We start from the raw sequence: 6,721 nt of genomic DNA, 5'->3' as shown, positions 1-6,721 counted from the left end.
TTGTCATGCTGTCACTCAACGGTTACGCGCACAGCAAGCAAGCCCATGCAGAGGTGGGCTTATGGCAAGTCGTTTTAACATTTAATGCCCAGACTGGATATTCGCTACAGATATCTGTAATTCAGTTCTTCCTAGTCGAAGAGAACGTTAGAGATATCAACAACTCTATTTCTCCTATCCGTAATAATCATTTCAGATATCCACAAATACATTCTTCCTAGGAGAAATGATGTCACTTTTGCCATTCATGTGTATGGGTTACGTCATTGCGCCTATCCATAATTCAGTTGCAGATATCCACAATATGAGTTACGGATATCTGCAACTGAATTACGGATAGTCAAAATTCCAATTCGAGATATCTCCAACCCCTCCTCAATTACAGATATCTACATGTTTCTTTATGGATATCCATAACTCAGTTTTGACTAGGCGGAATTCGTTGTAGATATCTTAAATTAAAGTAATGACTAGTCAAAATGACGTTGTAGATATCTCAAATGGGAATTGCGGATAGGCAAAACTTGATTGTAGATATCTAAAATTATGTTAGAGATATCTTTAATGGATTTTGATAGAGATATCTAAAACTGGAGATATCTGTAATTACAATTCTGCCTAGGCGAAATGTAATTAAAGATATCTTGAATGACAGTTTTGACTAGACGAAATGACGTTGCAGATATCTGTAATGTCGTGCTATTAGTCCTCCCACTTTCAGGCGGAAAGCGGTGAAATGCCTGATTTGAACTTTTGACGCCTTTTATTGACGCCTTTTTTTTTGTCTGTCGTGGCCATGGCCTCCCGGCTGGACAACGTTTCCCTTTTTGACAGACTTTTCAGTACAACTACCCGTGCTCGACAGGAACTGGCAGCAAGAGAAACGGATAATATTGTGGATGCGACGAGACGGCTATTTCGCCGTCAGCCCCAACTCCTTCGGAGTAAGTGTTGCCAGCATAGGCTACATACCACCGAACTAGCAAGGTAGCAAAAGCGCGGCTAAATTCATTTCATTTTTCTGGCTATAATTAATTCAATAAATAGCAATCAAAGTTCCCGATCTCTGCTCTCTGCTCTCTCCCTCAGGTCTCTGTTTCTGCTGTTGCCTTGGTGCTGCGTCTAGCGTCTTAAAGGGACAGCAACATGCGTTCTATGAGTTGCTGGTTTACTGTGTGGGTTACATTCACATCTATATAAATGTCTTTTAATTGTGTACGAACCGCCCTTTGCACCACTGTATGGTGCACACTGTCACTATGCACATCTTAAATGTATAGGAAATGTAAATTTTGTATTTCTATTTTGCTTTTTATTGTACTCTATATCTTCATGTAGTTTAAAACTTACATGCCTCTTTACCATACTTATCTCTCCCCTTTTTGAGCTACTGTTAATGCCAATTTCTCTTGGAGATCAATAAAGTATCAACCTGATGGACAGGTTTGATTGATCTATGTATCATGTGTTGTTTTCATTTTTACCTTTACCTAACACTGCAATCTCCCCATGGGATGAGCGTTGTTGTGGTGTGACCATGTGTGCCTGTGTGCCTGTACAGGGCTGATGATGGTTGGACGCTCATCCCATTCGGCCGCATATGGATAAATAAACAAAATTATTATTATTATTTTTGCCTTTTTATTGTGATGGTGGCAGTGAAGAGTGACAGGTAAAAGGGAGAAGAGTAGGGGCAAGACATGCAGAAAAGGGCCGCAGTTAAGAATCGCACCTGAGCCGCTGCACATGGAGCGCCTGCTTAACCCGATGAGCTATACATGGAGCTACCAGGTACCCCGTAAGTAAAATTATTTAATAAATACCAGCGCACCGACCCAAACGACCGAATGAAATAACGTTCAATCCGCCCCTGCCTAAAATAGAGCAACGTCATTCCGACGAGTCATAGTGACGTTTAAGATATCTTTAACTTACATTTCGCCTAGTGGAAACTGAATTACGGATATCTGTAATTTTCATTTAGGATATGTGACGCGTTTCATGACGTTTCAGTTACGTCATTAGAGATATCCGTAATTCAGTTTCGACAAGGCGAAACTGAGATTTAGATATCTCTATCTGTCCTTTCGGATAGTCAAAATTACGTTATGGATATCGTTAATGAAAATTCCGGATATCCAAAATTCATTAACGCCTAGTCAGAATGGAGTTGTGGATATCCGCAGTCTTAGTTCTGGATAGTGCACTCTAGGCATTAAATGTTACAACGGCTTGCCATAGTGGGCGAGCTACGCACTACGCAACCGCGCGCACATTTGTTTTGCTTGTGGAGGAGAGAGCATCAGGGCTCAGCAACTTCCAGAAAAGTTACCGATCCCACGGCTTGTCGGGCCAAGAGACTGCAGGACGTTTTTTGGCTCGGGGTGCTCGCGTCGCTCCCCGACCACGGCCTCCATAGCCCGCCTGACGGCTTCGTTTAGATGCCCGACCTCTGGAGGAAGATGTTGGGGCGTCTGGGACATACTCTTCATCAGAGGAGTCATGCAATTCTGAACTCTAGATAGAAATAAATAAACAATGTAACACATATACGCGCGTAAATGCACTAAGTTTGATAAACAACGTCATCCAGAGGGATACACGAGCGTAATCACATATTGAAACTTTACTCGTTCGTCCTAGCAGATTCATGTTATTTTGGTATTAGGACAAGTTAGACTCAATACAGCATTCTAACGTAATTCCTTTATTATTTACTGAATGTACTAAATGTAGAAGAGTGGAAAACAGCAAAACAGGCGAGATGCTGCAGCACTCCGGGCACTTCTCTCATGTACTGCACGCGTGCACAAATAAAGGGGCGAAATCAGAGGGAGGGACCAACAGTGTTTTGGGAGACACTGCGATTCAAACTCCGGACAGCAGCTTTAAAGATCAGTTATGAACAATTTACTGAAACAATTTCTAAAATTACATTTTAATTGTTATTAAGATGGTGGTTTTGAACACTGTGATCAGTCTTAATGTAGCTTACATTATTTCTGGATACTTGTAAGACTTAAAGTTTGCAGCGTTGGTCAGTCTCAGTATTTTTAATTCTTGCTAGTCTGCACTACTTGTCATTATGTGGACCTTAGCAACACTCACATGACCCGTGGATGTTCTGGTTGAAGTTTAATTCCTAATAAAAAAACATTTTCATTGTGTTTTTTGTAACACAGATATGACAGTCAGCGTCAAGGATGCAGAGGAGAAGGATGAGCACATTCACATGCCTCCACGTTGTGATGTGGAAACTCGGTGGGAGGATCTGTCTGTCTCTGAACACAGCTATGCAGCAAGATCATCACTCCATCTGAAGCCCTGACATCTGACATCTTTACAATATAACTGTAATAAACCTAAACATTTCTGACCTGTTTGTAAATTGTTTGTTATTAACAAATGTTATCAATGTGTTTATGTTACAAATACTTATTTTTTAAAACACTTACTGCTGTAATGACTGAGTGTGGCCTTAAGTGTAGACATCAACACAGAATTTGGTTTATAAAAGTAATGGGATTTATTTATGAAGTGAAAGATTGAGGTAAAGGAGAAAGTGCATTTTTGTAGGAGGAAAAGAGAGTTTCTGCAGGATGCTGGCTGGATTGAAGCAGAGGTGGGTTTGGTGAGCAGGTGAGGCTGGCAGACAGACAGACAGGTCTGCAGTTGTCCTATCAGTCGCTTTGAGCCAAGGTTCCTCTGAGTCCCCACATTCCAGATCCGTTGTTCATCCGTGCAGGATGAGTTAGCCCACTGGACACAGCATCTTCAACCTGTCATCAGAAATGATTATTGATTAGTTTATATTTGTGATATAAAAGAGGACAATTTGAACTTTAACAGCTGTCTTCTATGAAAACTATTGCATTCTTTAATATTATGGGGTGTCGTCTGTAAAGCAGCTCATTCTGTCACATTTAGCTTCAAACCATGAAAAACAAGGGCTGTGATTTTTTTAAATGATAAATATAAATGTTAAATATGACATTAACATTTATATTTATCATTTATGTCTGACATTTAATACTTACATTAAACTATTGAAGATATTTCTAAGATGAGAAATATTGCAGTAAATGTTGTAAAAGATCACCAGAAAAAAATCACACCACTTGTTTTTCATGGTTTGAAGCTAAATGGGACAAAATGTTGCTGTTTTTTTTAGCATGAGCTGCTTTACAGACGGCACCCCATATAATATGAATGAATGCAAAGTAATACAATGAATCATATTCAGCGTTTCCTCTTTAGTCACTCAGTTGTCGTGCACCACAACAGCAAGAAAACTACCACTTCTACTTCTGCTATATCCATAAAACTCTGTAATAGAGCCTTAAATGCAGTCCAAACACAATGTAAGAAATAAATAGTTCATAGTTTAAATATTTTGACGTTAGAACCACAACTTTAAGCACGTATTACATGCACAAAGCAACAAATATTACTGTCTCAAGCACCACCGTTTTTTAATAGAGAAAACTTTTCTTCAGTAATTATAATAATGATAACAATGATGGCGAAACAAGTCATGACAAAAAGAAGAGTAAGGTGTAGGACTTTTACCTTCCATAATATCGAGGCTGCATGACTGCACGACTGTCCTAATCCAGCGATGCAGCAGCATCCCGTCGTCTCCACCGCGCTGCTACTGCTAACTAGCACCCACGCCAAGTGACTCGTACTGCTGGCCTGGCTCGGGTTCACGTCTGCTTTTAAAAACATTTTAGAGCCCCTGGTGTCGCGTCTGTTGACATTTTGATGCTGTAACTTTGTGGAGCCGGCTACTCAGAAAGGGCTGACCGGAAGTGAGAAGACAAAATGCGGAACAACGAAGAATTAAAAGTGGGCGGGGTTCTGGCAAGATGGCGGCCTGAGCAGTCTTACCTTTTCGTTGGTTCTCTGCAAATTCCCTCCAAACTATACTTGATTGACAGTCCCACTGACTGGTCCTGCCCCTAGTTGCTCTCCGGTTCAGCCTGTTTGATGACGCTTTTACGGCTGAATCCCAAACCCCCCCCTACACACTCCCCCTCCACTACCGAGTGTCACTCCAAAAGAAGTCACACTTGCAGCTGTGGAGGGCACCTATTATTGAAGGGGGAGGGTATAAATACGATCGTCAGGAATGGGACGCCCTGTCGCGCTCACCGGAAAACAGAAGACGTCATCGCCATGGTAACACAAAGACGCCTACTGTCATGGCTGTAGCGCTGTGGGCACAGGTTGCAGGCAATGATGTAGGGGCTACATTCTGCTTCAAATAATTTGAAGTCATCCCACATGTTTTCCAATCCTATTATCTGGCATTTCCAATCCAACAAATGAATGAATGAATGAATTCTGTCAGTTGTGTTCAAATTTTAAGGTGTCAGGGGGTGCACAATTGAATCAAACGTCAGCAGAGAAGAAGATTTATTTCTTTTGATTTATCTTTTTCACCACTCTTTTTGTGATGTTCTGTCAGTGTGAAAAAGGCGTGGGAGAAATAAAGGACGCATGTGGAACTCACATCGATATGTTGTTTTCCTCCTCCATTTCGACGTTGCACTTCCTGAAAAAGTTGTCCAGAGTGAGCATCAATGCAGACTCGCTATTTAAGGGCTGAACAGTCCACTCTCCCTCCGCACTACGCGGTTTGGGACGGCCCTTAATATGGAGGACCCTCCCACAGGGAACGCGCAAACGGCAGGGGTAGTGTGTAGGGATAGTGTGTAGGGGGCGGTTTGGGATTCAGCCTACGTCACTGGCTCCAAAAAATCCAAAATGGGCGACCAGGAAGTGGGCTTCATTTTCTTTTTCTTTCTTTTTTTTTTTATTTGAAAGATTTTATTTTCAGCATACATCCAACAGTACTGCCAGGGGGTAGGTAGAAAAGGAAACAAATACAAACAAATGTATTTCATTACAATGACATCAGTTCAGACCCATATTTCTCGTGTTTTTGCAGCCTTACTATTAGTACAGAATTCAATACATTCAAAATACATATCAATTTATTTGTGAAAGACATAAATAGAGGTTCCTTATTTCCAAATTTACATTTATGAATGAAGTATTTTGCTAAGAGTATAAATAAGGTTCACAATATATATTTTCTCAGGGCTTCATAGTTTCTGTTCAAGATATCCCAGTACAACATGCCTGTAATACATTTTATAGCTGACACATATTTTGGCACCAATAAAGTTACATCTTTCCAAAATCTTTGAGTCATTGCACAACTCCAAAAGAGAAGAGTCAGAGTTTCTGGCTGTAAACCACAAAACGAACAACTGGCATCTATGTCTTTTTAAATTTGGTTAGAAAGTGTTTTACAGGGTAAAATTTATGAATATCTTAAATGAAATTTCTTTAACTTTATTAGTGACGAAGTATTGTGGGGTAAAGTCCGTACTTTAGCCCAGTCAATATCCTGGACAAATTTTCTCCAATACAATATAACATGGGGTCTTGTAGAAAGTTCCCTTTGGAAGAGATCGGATTGCTTTGCTATTTTTCCGTGATGATGAAAAGCATGTTTTCCCACACGGTGTATCTTTGAACTTTGGAAAAGACAATGGGTCTTGGTAAGAGGAACCACTGCATAACATTTTTACTCCGCTGGGTTTAGCTTTTATGACCACGTCATATTCTGTAGGTGATACAGGTATATTATCAGGGTTCCCGCGGGTCCTTAAAAAGTCTTACAATGTCTTAAAAAGCATTAAATTTAACT

The 6,721-nt window shown here is 40.5% G+C and overlaps 1 long non-coding RNA gene across 1 annotated transcript; it reads left to right on the top strand.

Moving 5' to 3' along the window:
* Positions 1-660: 660 nt before the first annotated feature.
* Positions 661-1,459, top strand: LOC127534650 (uncharacterized). Its single transcript, XR_007942877.1, has 2 exons — positions 661-987; positions 1,090-1,459. It is a non-coding gene; the product is annotated as an uncharacterized LOC127534650 (long non-coding RNA).
* The last annotated feature ends 5,262 nt before the right edge of the window (positions 1,460-6,721 follow it).

Source organism: Acanthochromis polyacanthus, chromosome 7, assembly GCF_021347895.1.
Source record: "Acanthochromis polyacanthus isolate Apoly-LR-REF ecotype Palm Island chromosome 7, KAUST_Apoly_ChrSc, whole genome shotgun sequence".
Classification (NCBI taxonomy): Eukaryota; Metazoa; Chordata; class Actinopteri; family Pomacentridae; genus Acanthochromis; species Acanthochromis polyacanthus.
Note: the sequence above shows the minus strand (reverse complement) of the source record. Positions and strands in the feature narration are given on the sequence as shown.